At 35.2% G+C, this 24,846-nt stretch overlaps 1 pseudogene; it reads left to right on the top strand.

Annotated features, from left to right (window-relative positions):
- LOC150021275 (RNA-binding Raly-like protein) overlaps nt 1–22,382 on the top strand; it is a 93,589-nt pseudogene extending 71,207 nt beyond the window's left edge.
- The last annotated feature ends 2,464 nt before the right edge of the window (nt 22,383–24,846 follow it).

Here is a 24,846-nt window from a genome sequence, read left to right as displayed (position 1 = left end):
CTACTGCATTATATACTAGATTTTCTATCCACAGAAGACTGACAAACACCAAATAGTAGACTCCGTGCTGTATTTCTGTGCATTAGATCTAGGGAACAATTTTTTTGATCCCAGTTCTATTAGAAAGCTCACCCCAGGTTCAGGAACTTTTCTGCCCCCCTACCCACCCACCCATTCTTTTTCCCTCTTCAAAAGATGTCTGGTGTAAAAATAGTGCAAAAGCAAAGGTGATGGTGGGTGAAATAGTTACTGCCAGTAGTTTATTCTGAACACTGCATGTATATCCATGCCTTTCTATTGTGCTTAGTTGTGTTTTCTCAAATCATTCAAGATTATATTTTTGTCTCATTGGCAACTATGCATCCCAGATATTGGGATTCACAATGTCAGAGAACATGATGGGCAGGATAATACTTAAGTTTTTGATCGTAGTCATTTCTTTGTCGTATTTTGGCTCATTTTGTTCTATTACAAGAATAGAGCCTGAGGTCTGAGCACATCTTGCTTTCTCAGCCTGGAATGCCCATAGTTGGCTCAGCTAAAATAGGTTTCTATGAGCCCACAAAAATGGGTGCGTGTCACCTTTATGTAGTCACATAATACTCTAAACATACCTCCATATTATGTAATTCTTCATTTTGATTATTTTGTTTTAAATTTATTCTTTAGTTTTATATTTAGTATTCATATTTCTGACACATTTGGAACTTGTTTTTTAACAACTTTACTGAGATACATTCAATAAAATGCAGATATTATGAAAAGCATAATTCGTTGTTTTGACATATGTACATATCCATGAAACCGTCACCTCAATCAGGGTAAGAAACATATCCATCACTCACAAAAGGTCCCTCTGTCTCTTTGGCACCCCTCTCCCCTGCTCCTAAGGCAACAATTGATATGCTTTCAACCACTTTAGTTTTCACTTTATAGAATTTTATAGTAATGGAATCATATTTTACGTATTTACTTGTCTGGCTTCTTTTACTCAGCATAATTGTCTTGAGATTCATCAACTATTATATAAGTTATAGTTTATTTCTTTATATTTTCCAGTTATATTCTTTGTGTGAAATATCACAGTTTGCTTAGCCATTCACTTGATGATTGTTTACAAATATTGGCTATTAAAAATAAAGCAGCTAGGAAAAATTACATATGATTTAAAAAATATTATATGGTGATAAGAATACTTCACATGAAGTCTACCCTCTTAAATTTTTTAGCGTCCAGTATAGTATTATTAACTGTAAGAACAATATTATATAACAGACCTGTAGAATTTATTCATTTTGCATAATTGAAACTTTGTGCCATATATTTTCATTTCATTTGGATGACTACCTAAGATTTAAATAACTGAATAATAAAGTGGTCTAAGCTTAACTTTATTTATTATTTATTAATTTGATTTTTAATTGAATTTATTGGGGTGAAATTGTTAAATAAAATTATATATTCAGGTATACAATTATATAATAGATCACCTATATATTGTAGTGTGTGTTCACCACCCCAAATCAAGCCTCCTTCCATCACCATTTATCCTCCCTTTGCCCTCTTCTACCTCCCCCTACCCCACCATAGTAATCACCATACTGTTGTCTGTGTTTATGAGGTTTTTTTTTCTTAATCCCTTCACCCAGCCCCCAACACCTTCCCCTGTGACAGCTGTCAGTCTGTTCTCTGTATCTATTAGTCCGTTTCTATTTTGTTAGTTTTTTTCTTTATTAGATTCAACATATAAGTGAGATCATATGGTATTTGTCTTTCTCTGACTGGCTTAATTTCACTTAGCATAAGGTCCATCCATACTGTTCCAAAAGGTAAGATTTTTCTTCTTTCTTATGGCCAAGTAGTATTTCATTGTGTAAATGTGCCACAGCTTTTTTATTCACTCATATTGATGGACAGTTAAGCTGCTTCCAAATCTTAGCTATTGCAGTGTTATATTTATTGCAGTGTTACACAATATAGGGGTGCATATATTCTTTCAAATTAGTGCTTTAGGTTTCTTCGGATATATTTCCAGAAGTCAGTTCCATTTTTAATTTTGTGGTAACTTCATACTGTTTTCTATAGTGGCTGCACCAGTCTGCATTCCCACCAACAGTGCAGTAGGGTTCCCTTTTCTCCACATCCTCGCCAGCACTTGTTGTTTGGTGATTTGTTGATGATGGCCATTCTGACCGGTGTGAGGTGGTATCTCATTGTGGTTTTTATTTGCATCTCCCTGATGGCTAATGATGTTGAGCATTCTTTCATATGTCTGTTTGCCATCTGCATGTCCTCTTTGGAGAAGTATGTATTCAGGTCCTTTGCCCATTTTTTCACTGGATTGTTTGATTTTTTGTTATTGAGTTTTATAAGTTTTTTTATAAATTTTGGATATTAACCTCTTATCAAATATATCATTGTTGATTTTTTTCTTCATTCAGTGAATTATCTTTTCATTTTGTTGATTGTTTCCTTTGCCGTGCAAAATCTTTTTAGTTTGATATAGTTCCATTTCTTTATTTTTTTTCTTTTGTTTCCCTTACTATATTTAACTTCTAAAAAAAATTGCCAAACTATTTTTGAAACTATCAGCAGTGTAAGAAAGTTTCAGTTGCTCTACATTGTCACATATGGTAATTATGGTCAGTCTTCTTAATTTCTCAGTGGATTGAGCATCGGCCTGCGAGCTAAGTGTCGCTGGTTCGATCTTCCAGTCAGGGTACATCAGAGAAGGAAAACTCTGACTCCAAAAAACCTCCGCTGCCTTGCGGCATACCTCTTCAGGGGAAAGGCTAAGGGAGTAAACCCCGACAGAAAATCCGGAGCCGGAGTCCCTAAGGCGGTTTGACGTTATAGTCAACACCGGCAACTCCTGCGGCGCACCTGAACCCAAGCTGTATTGACTCCGTCTTTCCCTTGGATCCTTCAGCTGCGAAGAGAGGGGGGGTCTGCTGCATGGGCAACAGCAGACCCTCCATATTACCCTGCCCAGGCTCTGTAGCTTCAGCGTCATCGCAAGATGTCGATTCAACACGGGAGGAGACAGATACTACCATGTCACTCCCGAGTCGGACTGCACAGCCATTCTCGGCGGTGCAGATAGACTCTTAAGAAGCTACACCATCGTCTCTCGAGACGGACGGCTGCCGACGACGTCTTAATTTCAGAAATTTAAATAGGTGTGTAGAGGTATATCATTAAACTTCAATTTGCATCAAATACCTAATGACTAAATATGAGGAACCATTTTTACACCCACTTACTTGCTATCCTTATTTGTTCTTTGATGAAATGTCTATTGAAATATTTTGCTTAATTTTTGTTTTGCTTTGTTTATTTTATATTATTGACTTTTGAGGGCCCTACATATAATTGTAAACATGTTCTTAAATCATATACATATATGCAAATATTTTTTTCCCACACTGCAAGTGGTATTTTATTTTTTTAACAGTACCTTTTGAAAAGTAATTTTTTTATTTTGTTAAACATCAATTAATCAATATGTAATGGGGAGTGATTTTAGTGCTTTGTGTTAAAACTCTTTGTCTAACTGAAGATATAAAAGAATTTCCCTTTTTTATTTCCTAGAAGTTTTATTTTTTTAGGTTTTATGTTTTTTTTAGTGGTCTTTGTTGTTGTTGTTGTTGTTATTGTTTTAGCCTAGATATTCAATTATTCCAGCACCATTTATTTATTTATTTATTTTATTATTATTTTTAAGACTATTTTCTTAATATTTTTTATTTATTTTATTTTTAGAGAGAGGGGAAGGGAGGGAGAAAGAGAGGGAGAGAAACATCAATGTGTGGTTGCTCCTCATGTGCCCCCAACTGGGGACCCAGCCCCCAACCTAGGCATGTGCTGTGACTAGGAATCGAACCAGCGACCTCCTGATTCACAGGCCAGCGCTCAATCCACTAAGCCACACCAGCCAGGGCCCAGCACCATTCATTTTAAAGAACAACCTTTCTCCACTAAATTTTCTTTGTACCTTTGTCAAAAATACATGTGTGAAGCTATTTCTCAATTCTCTATTTTGGTCTATTTTGGTCTGTATTTATAGCACTATCATTATAGCTTTTAAGAAGTTTTATACATTAGTATATGTTTTAATTCCTTAATGCATTGTCATTTTTAAGCAGTCAATAACCTTCTGTAGTTTCAAATAGTAAGAAAAGTATATTATATTTTCCCTGCTAATTACCATTTTCAGTTCCCTTCAATTCTTTGGGTAGATCCAAATTTCTATTTGGTATCCTTTTCATTCTGAGTATAGGACTTTCTTTGACAATTATTTCAATGCAGGTCTGCTGCTGATGAATTCTTTTCATTACTGTATGTCTTAAAAAAGTAAAAGTCTTTATTTTACCTTTATTTTAGACAAATATTTTTTTCTAGAATTGAGTTCTGCCAGGTTATTTTTGTTTGTTGGTTGATTTTTTTTTTCTTCTACTACTTTTTTTTTTTTGCTTAAATTATTTCGAACAACAACAAAAATATCTGCTGTCATTTTATTTTAACTATACTGTACATAATCTTTTTTCTTCTATCTGCTTTTAAGGTTTTTCTTATCGCTGGTGTTAAGAAATTTGACAATGATATGTGGTGTTGTTGGTTTATTTTATTTTATTTTATTTTAGTTATTTTATTTTATTATTTATGCTTCTTGTGTTTAGAGTCCATTTGGTCTCCTGTATCTGCAGTTTTATAATATCCTATAAATATGGAAAAATGTTGGCTGTTATTTCTCCAAGTATTTTATCCTTCTCTCCCCTCTCTTTTTTCTTCTCATTGACTCTAATTATGCATGCATTTGGTCTCTTGAATTTGCCTTAAAGCTCACTGATGCTCATCTCATTTTTTTTTTCAGTTTCTGTTCTTTATATTTCATGTGAGATAATTACTATTGATATATTCTCAAATTTTCTAATCTTTTTTGTTTTTTGCAATGTTTAACCTAATGTTGATTTTATCTAATATATTTTGTTTATATTATACATTTCTCTTAAGTTTGATTTAGGTATTTTTAAACATACCTTCCATGTGTCTGATTTATATGATCAATCTTTACACTGGCTGCATAAATATATAAACTATAACTATATTTTTTTTATAGAAATTAAGTAATTTTTTGTTAACTCACATGGTAATTCAAAAAACTTAGAATAGCCAAATTCTTTTTTTTTTAATTATTTTTATTTTTTGGTTTTTCAATTACAGTTGTCCCATTTTTCCCCCATTTCTCTCCCCCACCCAGCCCACCCCTTCTCCCACAATCATATCTCTCCCCGTTGTCCATGTCCATGAGTCATTTATACACGTTCCTTGACTAAACCCTTCCCTTTCTTATCCCCCTTCTCTCCCTCCCCTCCCCCCTATTGACTGTTATTCTGCTCCTTGTCCTATTTAGTTCATTTGTTTGTGTTGTTCTTTAGTTTCCTGTATTAGGTAATATCATATGGTATTTTTCTTTCTTTGCCTGGCTTATTTCACTAAGCATAATTCTCTCTAGTTCTATCCATGTTGTAGCAAATGGCAAGAGTTCCTTCTTTCTTTCTGATACTAACTATACTGTTTTAATGATCCTTTTTTAAAATCCTCACCTGATAATATGTTTTTACTAGATTTTTCTTTTCTTTTTAGAGAGAGGAAAAGAGGGAGGTGGAGAGAAAGAGAAAGGGGAAGAGAGAGAGAAAGAGGCAGACATGGATGTGAAAGAGGAACATCAATCGGTTGCCTTCCATATGAGCCCCAACTGGGGATCAAACCCTCAACCTAGGTAGGTACCCTGACCAGGAATTGAACCCACAACCTTTTGATATACGTATGGGACAATGCTCTAATCAACTGAACCACCTGGCCAGGGCTGTTTAAATGACCTTGAGTAATCATTAAACATCAGGTTATTTATAGGTCAGTTTCTATTGATTTTTCTTCTTATCATGTATTGTATTTACTGCTTATTTGCATGCCTAATAAATTGTGAATAAGTGTCAGATATTGTCAATTAAAAATTTTGGGAGTATTGAATATATATCCTACAAATATTTTTAAGTTTTGTTCTTGGATGGGTTTACCTTCCTAGTGGAGTAATTTAATCTCTTCAGTTCTTTTTATTTTTATTTTTTCATTTACACTTTTATTTTGAACAGCTTCAATCAAAAAGAGATTTTATAAGGTTGTTTACAGTGCTGAATGTACATTAGAAATGTAAAACTTTTTGACATTTTTAGATCAGGGTACCATTATTGAACAGCAATTCAATTTTAAAAATATAAAGTGTAGTATATTTTCTGATGTAAAATTTCTTTAAGAAATTCCAAACTCTTAGTAAATTAACAAATCATAACATGAAGTTTACTATTTTATCAATTTAATGTGCACATAGTTACCACATTTTAATGCATTAAAAATATTTGTAAATACCCAGACTACTCTTTGTTTGTCAGAACCAGAGTGGCATTTAGTTTCCAAAACTGGAGTAAAATCTTTCTGATCTCAACCTGATGTCCCATGAAGTATGGGATATTGTATTCTGGCTGGTGAAAATAGGTACTGTTTCTGGTCTTCTATGAGGTCTGGTTATTGCTTCTTCTAATCTTTCTAGGTGGTTCCTTCTTGGCCTTTATAGTTTCTTCATATGCATCAATACTCATTTAACTAGAAAGCAATCACCTGAAGATCTGCAGAGCTCTTTTTCTGTATGGCTTTCTTTTTCTGGGTATTTGGCCTGCAAACTCTATCCAAGTTGGCCTCCTCTTGCTCCTCAACTCACTGTGCACATATACTTCACCTTCTGAATCTCTGTTTAAATTGCCTGTCTCTGTCTTGCAGCCAGGAATTTCTGGCCACGCGGTAAGCTGAAACTCACTTTTAATTTCAGTCCTGTCAGGAATCACTGCTTTATTGACTGATATCCAAAGTCTTGGAAACTATTGTTTCATATGTTTAATCTACATTTTTTTTTTTTTTTTTTTTTGTGGTAAGCTAAATCTGGTCCTTGTAACTCCATCTTGACTGAAGTGGAAATCTATGGCATTTAATTCTTAACACTCATTTGTAATTACTGGCACCCTTATCTCACTACTTCAAGAAATCATAAGTTCCTCAAAACAGAAAATGTATCTTTTATCATTGTATACCCATTACTTGGCTTAATATCTGGAACATAGAGAAGCTCTCTTCTTTTCTAAATGGTTACTTATAATGGGATCTCATGCATATATAACTACAAAAAAGAAACCAATCTCCTCATAACGTGACCTTATTCCTGTATACCTTCCTGACTTAATAGTTTTCAAATTTGTTCTCAGAAATCATTGAGATTTCATAGAGGTGCCTCAGGGGCCACATGGATTTGGGTTGCGAGGCAAGGAAAGAAATGTGGACAAGGTTAATTTCCATTTGTGCCACCTTATTTATGCATTGAGTTTCCATATAAAATTTATTTGAAGGAGTAATTTCAGTAACATACAACAAGTATGAAAAATAACTTCCTTAATACACTGCCTTTCCCAAGGTTATTTATATTTCACAGATTGCATTTAAAGTAAAAGCCCCTTCAAGGACTGAAAGTAACAATATCTAATTGTAAAATGGCTCAGTGTTTTACCAAAGATTTAGAAGATTTGGGATAAAAGGCCTTTCTGGTGTGCTTTGAAGTATACCTTGTGCGTAAATGCTTTCACTAGTCAAAACTCAATTGTGCTGTTAAAAAGGGAAATAATGCACAGATTTTCCATGACTAAATATCATTTTGATTAAGAGACAGAACTTCAACTTTGATGGTTCCATCTTTTGAAACAATGATAAATGACAGAACGTTTGCCATTCTGTGTTTAATATGAGATTGCGGTGACTAAGACAAGCAAAGAATACCATAAGAAATCAGTTGAAAGTCAGTTATAAAATTGCTCTAACCCTTTTTGTATGGACAGCTTGAAAATGAGAAAGAAAAAGCCATTTCTGAAAAACAATTCATAGAACAGAAGAAAAATTTTTGAAATTGTGTGATGAATGAGAATTAGCAGAACACCATGACTGTGCTCTCAGCTGGCCAAGCTTTGCCTGATGTCAGACTCTGGCTAGCATTCTGGTGTCCATTTACTTGTTTGTTTTGTTTTAGGTGATGCTTATTGCAACTACTTATTTTTTATATCATTCTCATTATGCAGCAAACATCATTGGGGAATATGGTATCTCTGTTATTCTTATATGAAAGACTTGCTACAATAAAAGAATCTTTGAATATCAGTAACGTTTCAAATTTTCCTCAGAAAAACACCCACACTTGTGATGTTTGTTTTTTTCCTGCTGAACATCAATGACCTACATAGGCCATTGGCCTGGGCTGAAAGAAAAAAAAAAAAATGTTTTATCACAAAAGCCAATGATAGCTTTTGACATCTGTGCTAGATCCATTTCCTACCTGCTGTGCTTAATTTCAGAATTCAGTTCTATCATTAAAATAAAAACCTTGTTGGCTCTTCCATCGATGTACCACATTACATCAATTTTCTTCAAGAAACATATACAATTTCTAGGTACCAGTGCTCTCTGGACTTCTGGAAATTTCAGATCTTGCCCCCCTGCTATATGAATTGATCTTGTGCATTGTGGGATGACATGTGACCCATGAAAATACATTGTTTCTTGATTCTTTTCTCCAGCCTCAAGGTCTGCCATGACCTATTTCTCTCATATCTTTCATGGACTTACTTATGATTCCTCTCTCATCCCATAAAGACTATTCTTCCACTGGGAGAGGAGTGATCATTTGGTTTGTGCAGAATACTGTCTTCATCAAAGCCTGCTGTCATGGGCAAAGTGGGACGGATCATGCAGGCTGAAAACACATTTCTAATGTCATCCTCCAATGTGTGCTATCTTTTGAATTTCAATTTTAAATGGCAGCTAAGAACATTAACTCAGAGCCACTATTTTGTAGCCAAATGGCTAAAACACTCTATGTCAGCATCTGTAGGCATGTGGTTAGTAAAATTACAGACGTTAGGGTTTTGACATTGATAAGGGGCACAAAGACAGATACCTCTGATGTTGGGGAGAAGAGTAACTGGCAGATTTTGGGTGATGAAAAGAAAAGATGCATACTTTATTTTTTTAAAGAGCGACTGAAACAGTCCCTCACGTTGAGTCTGCTTTGCACCTACTATTAATAAGTATACTTCTGAGTTCATGTTTTCTAGTTTACTAGTTATGAAGAAGACAGGTTCTATATATTCTCCTCCCTCTCTAATTTCCTCCTGAAAAATGGTTACTCCATCCATTCTGTTCCCTAATGCAAAAACAAGGGTGTCATCTTACACTCATCAGGTGACTGAACTCCTTCCTTTTTTACTTTGTAAAATATATCCATTTTCTATTCTCTCTCTATATATATATTTTGTATTCTCATGGCTACAGCTTTCTTTCAGAACATTATCTAAATGTCTTCAATAGACTTTCTGATTTATCTCCTTCCTCTGTGTCTTCTTAATGCCCCTAGAGAGATTTTTGTAAATCTCTATCATGTCGTTTCCCTGCTTAAATATCTTTGAGACTCCTTATACATAGTGCAGTTCTTGGGAGCTGGAAAAGGTGGGTGAAATGTGTGCAAACCTTGCTTAGTGATTAAGACATATGCCTTTCCTTCCTGGACTGAGAGTTGATGAGCTACAAGATAATAGGTGCTAACAATTATATCAGCCAGTATTTAAAATATATTATATGTGTTTACCCATCTAATGTCCACAAATGTCTTTTGGCATCAGTACTCTTTTTGGTTCCATTTTGTAGATGAAAAAACTGAGGAACAGAAAGAACAAATAATTTCCCCAGATGACAAAACCCATTAGTGGAGCATAAAGCAAATTGAAGAGATATTACAGATATCCAGCCTCTGATCCTAGCTCTATGCTGTGCTTGCTCCCTCAAGATGAAGTTCTACTTTCTTGCCTCTATGTCCGTACCATAAATATTAGTGATTTGAATTAGAAGATCTGTCATGTTCTTTACCTCCAGTACTTCAGTCTTTTAAAACTCCCAGAGTATCTTCTTTAAAATTCCTTCAGGCATGACTAATTTAGTTGTAAGATGAGTATAAAATTTTAACCCTAGAATGATTTACTGAAGCAGGTTGTAAAAATCCTGATAAAATAACATTAACATAAGATAATTTGTCATCTACCTAGATGTCTTAGATATGAACCTAATTGAGGGTAAGGGGATCACTGAAGAACATGCCGATGGGAAACAGAAGTTGACAAAATATATTAAAAATTACATCATATTAAATTTTCTGGGCAGGCACATTGCCGTGGCTTTCTCTCTCCAGTACAAGATGATTAAATTAACCAGAGATTAAAATAAAAATCTTCCTAGAAGAGATAACATTGATTTAAGTTCTCTAAGAAGCAAATTACTGATAATGAAGGAAGTACTGTTGTATGCAATACATCAGAGGAGCAAGAAAGTGGATCATCTGGAAAAATAAGATGAAGAAGACTAAGGGAACTTCACATCCTTGACATTGTGATGCTAGGACTCAAAATCCTAAAAAGGAAACTTTCAATACTATGATGCAACATAAAGAAATATGTTAAGAAAGGATTGTTATATTTACTTTTAAATCATTTTATTGGTCATATGACTATACTTTAATGTTATGGTCATTTTGTTTAAGTATCTTTGTTCTTAAACTTCTAGAATTATGACTCATTAACTGGGCACTTGAGCTAAAAGATTTAAAAGAAGGACCACAACACAGAAGAGATACCTTTTGATTTGCTTATTATCTAAAGCAACACAGGACACAGCTACAAATTTTATGTAGAGAGTAGAAAAAGAATATTTCTAGGAAATAGTGAGTGATAATGTATCCATTATTACTGCTTCTTAAAAGAGGCTGTATAAAATGGTACTGGCATTCTCTTTTACACAAACAGCATCGCACTTTATCTTTGTGACATGATTCCCAATTGTTTAATTAATTCAGAGAATGTAAATTAGTAATAAGGGCATCCTTGGGTCTGAGTCATACTTTCTTCCCTGTAACTCTCCTTACTTCAATTAACTATAAAGCTAACCCACTTTGATTTCATCTATGATGACACTTTTCAAGAACATCACCATCATGATTGGGGTAAATGGCTGTGCTACCTTCTCTTGTAGAGTTGTTGCGATAAAATGTGCTAATTTAGCATTAAAAAAAAAAAAACATTTATTGAGCTCTGGATAGTGTGGCTCAGTGGATTGAGTGCCTACTGTGAACCAAAGGGTTACTGGTTCAATTCCCAGTCAAGGCACATGCCTGGATTGCAGACCAGGTCCCCAATCGGAGACACGTGAGAGGCCATCACACGGTGATGTTTCTCTCCCTCTTTTTCTCCGTCCCTTTCTCCTCCTCTCTAAAAATAAATAAATAACATTAAAAGTAAAATAAAATAATAAAAAGACTTTATTGAGACGTAACATATAATAGAACATAAGCCTCTTTTTCAGGCCCTCTTTGCCAGAGCAAGATGGACACCATAAAGCATGACTGACACTGAACCTTTATCTTCAGGACCAAAATTTACTGGAAGTGCCCTGAAGGCACAGGGGCTCCCAGATCACAAGACCTGACTGGATGACCTGGTTCCTGGTCCAGACCCTGCACCCAAAGATAACATATTAACAAATTGCAGTTCAACTGAAACATCCTGCTCTACAACCACCCCATTAACGATCAGAACCCAAAACCCTAACCTCTCAGGCTGGTGCATTTCTCCACACCTAGCCCTTTCCTTCTCTTGGGAAAATAAAAATAAAAAACTTTGTTCTCTGTACTTTTTTCTCTTTGTGAATTCTGGAGCACCCTAACAACATACATACCCTAAAGTGTACTTGTTAAGGTACAGTTCATGTGTATTTAAGTGTATAGGTCAATGAATTTTTGTATAATCACAAAGTTGTACAACCATCATGACAATCTAATTTTGGAAAAATGTGTGTCAGCTTAGAAAGAAACCTTGTGCCTGTTTACAGTTAGTCCCTATTCTACCACCAGCCCTGGGTTACAACTCATTTATTTTCCATCTTGACAAATTTCTCTCTATATATATTTACTTTTGGGGGGGTATTTTGTGTAAGTATAGTAATATATGCCCTCTGTAAGACATTATTGAGGCAGCTGAGAAAGAAATTTTAGAAGCCTTCTCTGGTCCATATCGAGAAATAATATCCTATATTCTAGTAAATGTGAGAATTCTATACCTTTTTCCCTTTTTACTGTCCTTGTAACCTTGGGCAAGCTGCTTAACTTTCTTTTGGTTTCTTTGTCTGTAAAATGGGAATAAAATAATATTTACCCTATTAGGTTCTATGGGAATTAAATGTGTTAGTACATAAACAGTATTCCCTCACTTACTGCAGGTATTATGTTCCAGAACCCCCTGCGAAGTAGGAACCTTACATTTAGTCTACACTCTTAAACCTACATAACTTTAACAACATACATATACAGTACCGCAAAATCCGCAATACAGTGAAAAATCCTTAATAAATAATTAAATATAGTATTTTTTAAAATCTCGTGATACAGTAGGCTGTGATAAGTGAACCACGATATAGTGAGGGACTACTGTAATGTTTTTAGAAGGGGGCTTGGCATATAGCAATATCACATATATTTTTAAAAATATTATTGCTACTTTGAATATCATCATTCTGTCCTTGAAGAAAAGAAATATAGTTGGGTAGTTACGTGAGTCTTGGTGAATTGGTACTGTCATCCTTGAAGTGATCAGCAAAATGTAAATCTCTCCTTAGGGTAGGAAACTAAGATCTAAATCTTCTACTGGCATAAATTTGCCACATTTTTGAATGGCAGTTTCCTAAATCAGTAATAGAACCATAGTTTCCTTTCATCAGGAAAAAAATTAAAGAATGTAACATTTTTCTTGGGGACAAGTGGACTTTTTCTTCCTTGCTGTGACTCACATGAGTGTGGAAATTCCAGCTCCGCAACACAGGGAAAAAGAAATCAAACGGTTGGGAAAATTGAACAATCTTCTCTATTCTAACAACAAAAAGGAAGAATGTACTTTTTAAAAAGTACTCTAGCAAGGCCAATTTCAGCAGCACACTTCAAAGTAATCACTATTCATCAACCACTTTGTCATTTCCAATAGATTTTATTTTCAAAGCTAAATAGAATGGTTTATTTACTCCAGACTTGTCCTGTGAAATCTAAACTGGTTGGCCAATCTGTCTGTCTCACAACCTTAGCTGGTGGGAAAAATTTTCGGGGGGTAGTAAGTGTTATATTTCTAAAGTGGCTGCAAAATAGGTGAACCTTTGAAAGGCGAGCATTCTCTCTGCTTGTCTTTTTCCTGGAACAACTCTGATAGCCCGGTGCCTCACCTTGGTAACACTTTCTAATATCTTTCCCACTACTGAAACGGATAATAGGACAAGCTAATTATTTCTAATGAACAAATGCCATTTTATTATGAAGTTGCATTTTTTAGAAGATCCCAAGCATGAGAGTATACTTCGTTACACACAGTGAAACTCTCAGGAAGCTGTTTGCAGTCTGGTGTTGTCAAGTCAATCACTTGACTAGATGCTTCTGTAGGAAAGTTTTATAATATATACAGGGTGAGGAAAAAGTAGGTTTACAGTAAACCTACTTTTGCTCCATCCTGTATTAAAAAAAAAAAGTTAGAGGATTTTGATTAAAACTTACAACTTTAAAAAGGGCTCAAAACATTGAGTCCCTTGGTCAATTAATTTTCTCAAGATGAGTTTGATTATCTTTGTCTAGTTTTTTAAATTCAGTGCTGCCACTAATCTGCCTGTTATTAGAGGCAGTAATAGCACAATGACTTTAGTAAAACCTTTCAGGTATTTCATATCATTTCATAGATAATGCCACACCATCTCCCGAGAATAATTTTTACATTATGCAATCCTCTTAAGTACTTTTTTAAAAAGTACTTTTCATATGATTATCCAAATAATAGTCCTGGCTATCATTTGTTTTGAATTTTTAAATTTTAATTAAATACTTATTAAAAAATCCCAATATTAAAGCCACCTTTCAGATTCTACAAATTGGATATAAGTAAGTGAGGTTCTTATTTTCAATATGTTTCATGTTTTTAAAGGTTTTAATGAATAACTTCTAAGTTATTCCAAATAAACAAGGTATCCAAGAACATTTTTTAAAAGAATGAATATGAAGTAGCTTTTCTGGTAATCAGTACAAATTATTTATAGAGCTGATCAAAGTGAAAGGCCAGACAAATCAGAATCAGACCCAAATATGCATAACAGCAGTTATAGAATAATATTTATATTTAATATTAAAATATAATTATGTTTATTTGATTTGTTGATGATGGCCTTTCTGACTGGTGTAAAGTGGCATCTCATTGTGGTTTTTATTTACATTTCTCTGATGGCTAGTGATGTTGAGCATTTTTCATGTGTCTATGGACCTTCTGTATGTCCTCTTCGAAGAAGTGTTTGTTCAGTTCCTTTGCCCATTTTTTAATTGGGTTGTCTGTTTTCTTGATGTTGAGTCGTATAGGTTATTTATAGATTTTGGAGATCAGTCCCCTGTCTGAGATATCATTGGCAAATATGTTTTCCCATATGGTTGGTTTCCTTTTCATCTTGCTGATGTTTTCTTTTGCTGAGCAGAAACTCTTTAATTTGATGTAGTCCCATTTGTTTATTTTTTCCTTTATTTCTCTTGCCGTAAGAGATATATCCGTGAAAATATTGTTACACGGAATATCTGAAATTTTCCTGCCTATGTTTTCCTCTAGGACTTTTATGGTGTCACGGCTTACATTTAAGTCTTTGATCCATCTTGAGTTTATTCTCGTGTGTGGTGTTAGTTGGTGGTCTAGTTTCATTTTTTTGTACGTCCCTGTCCAGTTCTCCCAGCACCATTTGTTGAAGAGGCTCTTCTCACTTCGTTTTATGTTCCTTCCTTCTTTATCAAATATTAGTTGACTGTATGTTCCTGGATTTATTTCTGGGCTCTCTATTCTGTTCCACTGATCTATATGCCTATTCTTATGCCAGTACCAGACTGTTTTGATCACAGTGGCTTTGTAGTATTGTTTGATGTCTGGTATTGTGATTCCTCCAGCTGTGTTCTTCTGTCTCAAGATTGCTTGGGCTATTCGGGGTCTTTTTTGGTTCCATATGAATTTTTGGAGGATTTGTTCTAGGTCTGTGAAATATGTCATTGGTATTTTAATAGGGATTGCATTGAATCTGTAAATTGCTTTGGGTAGTATGGCCATTTTGATGATGTTGATTCTTCCCATTCAAGAACATGGTATTTGCTTCCATTTATTTGTATCTTCCTTAATTTCTTTCTTCAATATTACGTAATTTTCAGAGTACAGGTCTTTTATCTCTTTGGTTAAGTTTATTCCTAGGTACTTTATTTTTCTTGTTGCTATAGTAAATGGTATTTTTTTTTTGTCCCTGTCTCTGATATTTTATTGTTGGTGTACAGAGCGATTCCACTGCTAGGATTATACCCGAAAAGTCCTAAAACCCTAATTCAAAAGAACTTATGCACCCCTATGTTCATAGCAGCACTTTTTACAATAGCTAAGTGCTGGAAACAATCTAAGTGTTTATCTGTAGACGAGTGGATAAAAAACACTGGGGTACATTTACACAATGGAATACTATGCAGCAGAGAGAAAGAAGGAACTCCTGCCATTTGCAACAACATAGATGGAACTAGAGAGAATTATGCTTAGTGAAATAAGACAGGCAAAGAAAGAAAAATACCATATGATATCACCTAATACAGGAAACTAAAGAACAACATAAACAAACAAACAAAATAGGACAAGGAGCAGAATAGCAGTCAATGAGGGGGAGGGGGAAGGGAGAGAAGGGAATAAGTAAGGGAAGGGTTTAGTCAAGGAACGCATAAAAATGACTCATGGGCACGGACAACGGGCAGGGATATGATTTCTGGAGAAGGGGTGGGTTGGGTGGGGGAGGCAATGGGGGAAAAATGGGACAACTGTAATTGAAAAACCAAAAAATAAAATTAAAAAAATATATAATTATGTTTATATTATATAATTGATAGAAGCTGTGTCTCCAATTAGTGGGCAATAATCAGTGAACAATGTGGGTCAATTACCATATTTTTCACTGTATAAGATGCACTTTTTTCCCCCCCAAAGTGGGGGGGAAATGTCTGTGCGTCACAGACCGTGATGTGTATTACCTGGACTGTGATGTGTATTACCTGACCTGTCAGTGGTGGCAACAGCTGTTAGAAGAGGAAGCGGTGGGCCCACGCAAAACCCCTGGGGATGCTTAAATGTCCCACTTTACTGCTGAATCTCAGGGTGTCTGGTCAGTATGAAGATAGTGAAGAAAGTGGTATCAGTGACTGTGAGCAACTGAGCTTCATAAATTCTGACACTAGTGGTGATGAGCTCTTATGGTTCCCAGAAAACTACAAGAGTACTTGAACCTTAAAGTCTCTCCTCATTTGTTAATGACAGTGACGATGGTCCTTTTTTTAAAAAAAAATTTTTTTAACAATTTTATTTATTTATTTTTAGAGAGAGGGGAAAGGAGAAAGAGAGGGAGAGAAACATTACTATGTGGTTGCCTCTCATGCGCCCCCAAATAGGGACCTGATGTACAACCTAGTCATGTGCCCTGACTGGGAATCAAACCGGTGATACTTGGTTCGCAGGCCAACGCTCAATACACTGAGCCACAGCAGCCACGGCAATGATGGTTCTTAATACCGCTGTTGACTGCTGTTCACTTTACATGGTTGAAATGTCATTCTGTTACATTTTATTAAATATTTTAGTACAGCATTTGGTTCACATTTTTTTTCTTCTTGTTTTCCTCCTCTAAACCTAGGTGCGTCTTATGGTCAGGTGCCTCTTATACTGCAAAAAATATAGTAATTCATAATTTGGCAGAAAAATTTAAATATCTGCTTTGTGCCATGCAAAATAATTTTTACATGGACTTATATTTAAAATATAGTAATAAAACCATAGAGCCTTAGAAAAAGGGTGAATAGCTAATCTTTTTGTAGCAATGCCTTCTAAGCATGAAAGTCAAAACTCTATAAACCATAAAAAAGATGGATTGAGATATAAAACCATAAAATATAAAAATTTACACATGGTAAAACGATCTCAACCAAAATTAAAGACAAATGATGAAATGGGGAAGATAGGTTTAATATACATGAAAAAGTTATGACATTATTGAATATGAGATGATATTATATGATAGAAAATACCTGGATAAATGGGCAAAATGTTGGTAGTCTGCTTACCAAAATATAAAAGACCAATAAACATTAAATAATGTTCTAAGTTACTTATAGAAGAAGTAAAATTAAAATATCATTAAAATACTACTTTTGTCTTATTAATCTGGCAACTTTTTCCTGGATTAAAATGACACTGTTGATTCGTGTCTAGATAAATGAATACCATTACATATTGCTAATGAGTCTAAATTGGTATAACTTTCTACAGGGCAATTTAGCAAGTTTTTAAAAAATTTTAAACTATTAGGGAAATAAGTTTGATTCTAAGCATGACTTTAAACATTTAGTGATAAAGATGTTCATGAAGTGTTTAAATGACAACAAAGAAATAAAATTGCAAATGCTATTAACAATATGAGATTTTGGGGGAAAGTATGGTACATAGAAGATACATATATGCATATAATGGCTTATGTCATAAATGTGTCATTTAAGTTTAAAACTTGTTAATTGAAAAAGTTGGTTACAAGTAACATAAAAATCACCCAATACAAACATCCTGGCAAATATATCCTCCCAATATTTACAGTGGTTTTCTTTGTAATGAGATTATGGGTGATTTTAATTTTTTTCTTTGTGTTTATTGATTCCAAGTGTTTTTAAAAACAATATACCATTATTTGAAAAATAAAACACTATAATATGCTTCAGGATGGTACTTTATAGCACAGTAAGCTATCTACAGTCATTATCAGGATTCCAATCCTTTCTCCAACACTATAACTAATGGCTCATTTTGAATTTTCTTATTATAAAAGAGAAAATAAAATTGCCTACATCGTAAGATTAGTATGAAAATTAATTGAGACTGCAGCAGCACAATGCTGGCCATTTACCAGTTTTGCTCCAAATATAAGCCACTGTTAGGTAAGTAAAAGTTTGCAACATACTTACAAACTAAAAAGCTGCTCAATATAGATGTTTAAACTAATTCTCTAGTCTGCTCATGTTTTCATATTCATTGTAAGAACATTTTCAAATGGTCAGGTACTGTTGTACATTTGTGCACCGCACCAAGGCATTAGGCACTGGGGGTGAATAGTGCCTAAAACCAGCCCTCCTTTCACCAGCCGCGTGTTTTTGCAGGGAAAGGACATCCAATAGCTAGCAGAAGCTCTTCTTGTGTGAAGTCCAATGTCTTCCTACAATAAAATAACTAATAACATTCATATGCTGTCTTATACCTTACAAGGTTTATTTCATCTATCTTCCCCCAAAAGAGAGAGAGAGCGAGAGACAGAGAGAGAGAGTTTTATTTTTCTATCTGTAAATACATCAGAACTATCAAAACTCTACAAGTTAGTGAACTTCAATCAGGTCACCTACTTTAGTAATGTTACCCTAACCTTAAAAAAAGCTTTAACTTTATCATTATTTTCAATGGCCTAAATCATCTTCAAAATGTGTCAGAAGAAACGCTGAATTTTACACAGTAGCCATTTCAAATAACAGAATAATATATCAAGCTGTACTGTGTTCCTTCTCATATTCTGTGCTATTGAAATCTACCTGCTGTTTAAATTTTACAGCCTGGCACTCTGATATTAACCTTAAGCCCTAAACTCCGCAGGATTTACCAAACATACAGACAATGTCCTATTAAGTTATTCTTTGCCTTCCTTTCTCTGTATCTCTCAGATATGAGCTTGTAATTTTCTGTGGTGGGCACTTGTGGGTAATAGCTTGTGCCATCTAATTGAATGAGCCCTTTAAAAAACATTAAGCACTTACAGGGAAATTGTACCAGAGTATAATGCCCTTTCAGGGCTGTCAGCTAACCTCTGGGTCCTAATCAATAGGCTGATCAACAGCTGTAGAAGAGAGACAAGGGTGTCAGAAAAACTGTGTATTCTAACAAGTATTGAAAAAGCCAGATCCTTTTCAAAGAGGAATGGAAATAAGTATTAAAAAACCAAGATAAAAATAATTAATCCAACGTTCACATTGTGGAAACACCTACTGTGTGCAGAATGTTGACTACGTGTCAAGAAGAATGCAAAAAAATAAACAACTGTTTTTGGTTTTTTTTTCATATTGGCAGACCCTGGGAACAGACTACTTTGAAATAGAACTATCTATGCCCCAGAGTTTGATGTTATTGTTTGTACCAGCATAATAATACAAAAGTCACAGGGGCTTTAGTATCACTAAATATATTTCTGTTTTCTTCAGACAAAAGAGTGGAATTAAGTCAAAATATTTATTAATTAAAATAAAAACAAAAAAAAGGTGCTATGTGGGAGGGGGTTAGTTAAGGAGGGTGGCTATAAGGACTGAGCTGTTTTTCTCCTAAGTCCATGTCGTCTCCTGAACACTCCTTACCCATCCCCAGGGGGCACAGTAATTAATGATAGTGTGTCCAATATATTTATAATCCCATAACAAATGAAATCTAAACCCTGGTTAGTGGATAAATCCTACTGGGTGATTGTTTTCCTAATGATGAAAGGGAAAAGGGAAAGAATGAGAAAAATAGGAAGTACCAACAAAGAAGCAGAGAAAATTTCAGTCTTTTTCACAAATGGTGAAGAAAATAAAAATACTATCTTTCTCCATATATATGTTTGTATGTGTGTATGTGTGTGTGTGTGTGTGTGTAATGACAGCCAAGCCTACAAGATGTGTCAGTGGCAGATCAAATAGTAAAAGCAAATTTTAATAACTGAGACTCCTAAAGGGAATTATAAAGCTCAGAGGATTTAGGGAAGAGTGTTCAGTTCAGGGAATTCCACAGCTCAGGGACATAACAGGTGAATGCTCTGTTGCCCATGGATGAGAGACCTGCCAAGGGGGTTCATGAATTTGAGATTTATTATTAGAAAGTAAGAACTGAGGGCATATATAAGTGGAGGCCAGTTCTGATAGGAGTGGCAGGGAAGTTCCACAGAGGTAATGAAAAACTCTGAGCCAAATTTTAAAGTCAATGTACTGACTGATAGCAAGTGAGTGTAAATCTGCAAGAACTGAAGTAACATGATTGAATTTATTGTGATGAGAAAATTCAGGGGTTGCTTCAGGTGGAACAACAGTGTGTTTTGTGAGTGTTCAACTTTCCAGCGTGTCCCTATTAACATAATTTAGAAGTCATAACAGTATGCATTATAACAATAAAAGTAGCACAAGTGCTTTATAAAATAATTGTGGATAAAGGGCTTTAAATTCTTGGGATAGCTCAGTGAAAGAGTTTTCCTTTGATAAAAGCTCTCAGATAGTTAACTGTAAATGATTTGGAGAAACAAAGGAATTCAGAAATAAAGGTTTTAAAGTACAATAGCAGAACGTTTATAAAGCCATTTACATGAAAATGGCAACTGTGGAAAGTAACAAGAGACACATTAACTGGTCAAAGGAGAAGGTAAAGGGGAGTATCTGATATCAGCAATCTATGTCGCTAGAGAAGTAATTATTTCTTATAATAAAGGGGTGTTTTTAGTTATGAACAAGGGCTATTCTTACCAACACAAAAATTGTGAAAATTGCACTGGGATCTAATAATGAAATCCCTCCCATTTAATTGCTCTGTACTTGGGACTAAAGTATTTACTGTCAATGGATTTTAAAAGAGACCCACTTCACAGTGTTGGCATTCCAACTCAGAATCAAAAGGCTTGCTGGGACAAGATTCAAACTTTTCCTTGCCTTCATTTGTTCCTACTTTATGCCCTCTTTAATGATATTTACAGACTTATTTGGTTTATCAGGAAGTTTAGAAATCCGTGAAGGAAAGAATATGTTTTTCTTTTGTTGTCTTCAGTGTCAGACACAACATATTACACAAAGAAAATTTGTATTTAAAAAAAAATTATTGAATAAGTTCATTATGTGAGTCCGGAGTCTCCAAGAAATCAGGAGAAGGCAGTGTGCTTATAGAGAAACAATTAATTTATTGGGGAGACTCTCAGCAAGAGAGGGAATTAGTCAGATCAGGACCAATTCCCACCAGAAAAGGGTTTGGATACTGGTTTTTAAAGCAACAAACCGCAGTAGGGAGAAGTGTATGTTGTGTAAGTTTCTATTGGTTATTTTCTATATTCTAGTGAGTTGTTCCCTTATTGGCTGGGGGTTTCACCACCCGATTCACCCCCTGCCCTGTATCCTTTCTGTTTCTGGAATGTGTCCATTCTCAGTGTTCCGTAACCGCTTTTCTTTTTGTTCTTGGGGTCATTTTGTTCTGCTCCTTCCTGTTTTTCTGTTCTGGGTTGTTAATTCTATTCCCTATCAGATTCTAGCATTTATATTGATGATTTAGAAATACTTTTCAAAAATATTGGAATACTTCCTGTCTTAGTCCATTCATGCTACTATAATAGAATACCATTGCCTGGGTAGGCTATGAACAACAGAAATGTGTTTCACACAGAGGCTGATTCCACTTGGAGGGGAATGGTTTGCCTGCAGTATGGGGAATGGGTTGGCAGTGGGACTCGATCCGCTGCTCCCTCAGTTCTCTCCTCAAAGCCACCGCCCCAGGTTCTCCCCAAGCATCTCTAATCCTCGCTGCCCTCCCTCTGCTTGAGCCCAGGTGGTTACGTCTTTGACTATGATTACTACAGAGAGGATTTCTACAATTGGCTATTTGACTACCATGGCCATGTGCTTCTACCTCTCTGTGCAGTCATCCCACTGAAGCGCCCCAGGGTGGCTGTCACAATGACCAGCCAGGGAAAAGGAGTCTTTTCCATGAAAGGAGGATCAAGATCTAAAATCTACCACCAGTGGGTCCTCTTCACCAGGCTCTAAATTGAAATCAGATGTGCTACAGACAATCAAGAAAGAATTATCGCAGATCAAAACTAAAATTAACTCCTTGTTAGGGCACCTGGAGAAGATAGAGAAGCAGCAGAAGGCAGATACAGAAGCTCAGAAGAAGCAATTGAAAGAAAGTATAGAGCTGATCCAAGATGAATGTGTGCCAGTGAAAGCAGATCACTCTACAGAGGAGCCTGCTGAAGGAAGTCCAGACACAAATGGAAAAGAGATGACTGATGTGATAGAGGAGGACTTAGATGAAGATGAGGGTCATGAGCTGTTTCTACAGATAAACTGATCTGAATTAATGAATGATGAAAACAGAAAAGAGAAACTCTGACAGTCCCAGAAATATGAAAGGAGGTTCCTTACTGGATAGCAGCCTCTTTGGTTTAATTTATACAAATACCCAAATAAATAACAAGGACAGTATTATTCGATCTTAGAAATTTTATTTCTTCTATGTTCTAAGCTGTATAATTGTCAGGTTTTTATGTTTAGATTGTAAATTTGTATTTCCCTTTGCTACTTATGTTTGGAGATTTTTTGTCTTAAAAAGTCTTAAAATGTGAAGGATATTATGATATTAAGGGAGACACTATATACAAATGTATATTTGTAAAAGCTATTTTTATGATTAGCATGTTTTATCATTGATTATATATAAAGTTACATGATATTGCAATTCTATGTTGAAAGCTTATTTCCAACAATGTTATGTAAGAATATACATCATATGCTAGTTTTTGTAATTTATTTTTAATTTATAGTTTAAAGAACTTCAGATCATAAGGATAAAATACTTGAAAAGGTTATATTTCTGCCATCTATAAGCATCATTTTTATTAATAAAGAATGTAACTATTTCAGATGTGATTCAAGAGTTATAGGATTGTCAGTTTGATTAAATTCAGTATTCTCTGCTTTACTGAACTGAAATGACCCAGTTGTTACCCAATACTTCAGTTGGGGTGGGAGATCCCATGGATAGGTTTTATGCCAGTGCATAATGGATTGTCTTGTCTTTGGATCCAAATGTTTACATCAGCGTGGACACCCCTTCACCCCATTTCCTGTGACAAAGAACTCTCCATCCCTGAGCATCACAAGTGTTTTCCAGAAGTTCCTCGTTGTTGTCTTGTGCTGTGGAAATGAAAGATTCCAACTTACAGACTATAGGATAATTCAGCATATAATTTCTTAATAAATTCTGTTTCTTTTCAAAAAAAAAAAAAAAAAAGAGAGAGAGAGAAAGAATGTGTTTCACACAGTTTTGGGCACTAGGAAGTCCAAGATCAAGATGTTAGTAGCTTTGATGTCTGTTGAGGGTCTGATTTCTGCTTCATCAAGGACCATCTTCTCCCTGTGTCCTTACACGGGTGAAGGAACAAGGGAGTTCTCTGGAATTTCTTTGCTAAGGGTGTTAATTTCATTCATGAAATCTCCACTCTCATCACCTAATCCCCTCCAAAAGGATTCAAGTCCCAAAACCATTGCATTGGAGTTAGAATTCCAACATATGAATGGGGGCACAGGGCACAATCATTCAGCCTAAAACACCTATGAACATTTTATTTTCATTGCTATAATCCACAGCTATAATAAATAGACCTAAAGAATATATTTTGATCATAGTAAAAGAGTAAGAAAAGAGATTAATTAATTCAATAACATATTTAATTTTTTTCAACTTATTCAACAAATACTACTGACAATCTGTTTCATGACAGTTACTCTTTTCTGTGTTTGTGATACATCAGAGAACTAAACTGATAAAATTACCTGCCTTTGTGGGAGGTGGCAGACAATGAACAACCCCCCAAAATATACTCTGTAGTATGTTAGAAGGTGGTGCATGCTATGGAGGAAAGATCTGGAGAAGGGTGAGGAGCACTGGGAAAGTGGCAGGATTCAGGGGAAGTTAAAATGTAAAATAAATGACTAGGAACAGGTAAAGATTGAATAAAACCTTGAAGAAAGTGAAGCAGTTAGCCATACAGATTTCTGGGGGATCAAACAGCACAAGGAACTCAAGGCAAAGATGTATAAGGGGGATGAGACTGGAGCAGAGTGAATGAGGGGGAGGGCAGTACTAACTGGTAGTAGATCTTCTGTGGCTTTGCAGACCACATTATGGCCATATATAAATACATTAACTTTTATTCTGACTAAAATGGAGCCTCTATGCAGGTTATTAAGTACATAAATGACATGAACTAACTTTATATCTTTAAAGGATGACTGGTTGATGTGTTGGTAATAAGGTATAAAGGGCAAAGTTGGACTAGATATTTATTGAAGTTTTATGATGCTCCCCTCACTGCTGATGGATGTACATCAGATAAAATGATAGTATGAGATGAATGAAACACAGTGGCAAGTAAAGAACTCACAGCTCTTATGCTTTAAAATGGACCTGTTGGGTGAGTTTTCTTACAAGAATCTGTGTATAACATACAGAGTAAAACAGTAAAATATTATAAAGGTATGATATTAAATGATTCTATGTGGCCTTTGCCCACTGGCCTTTATTCAGTGATTCTAAGTCATGGACATTTTAAAGCTGGAAGACACCTTAGAGATCATCTAGTAATTTGACTTCTTCTAGTGCACATCAGAGATCTAAAGCCAGGAGAGGAGGTGGGAGAGGAATTCCACCGATGTCATTGCTGGGCCGGGACTTCACTACATATGTTCAGATTCCAAGTCTAGTGCTTCTCTGGTAGTGCAGCTTGTCTCTTTCTCTAGCAGTGTTGATGTCT

This window comes from Furipterus horrens, unplaced genomic scaffold (assembly GCF_987537825.1).
Source record: "Furipterus horrens unplaced genomic scaffold, mFurHor1.1.pri manual_scaffold_1, whole genome shotgun sequence".
Classification (NCBI taxonomy): domain Eukaryota; kingdom Metazoa; phylum Chordata; class Mammalia; order Chiroptera; family Furipteridae; genus Furipterus; species Furipterus horrens.
This window is presented reverse-complemented; position numbering and strand designations above follow the sequence as displayed.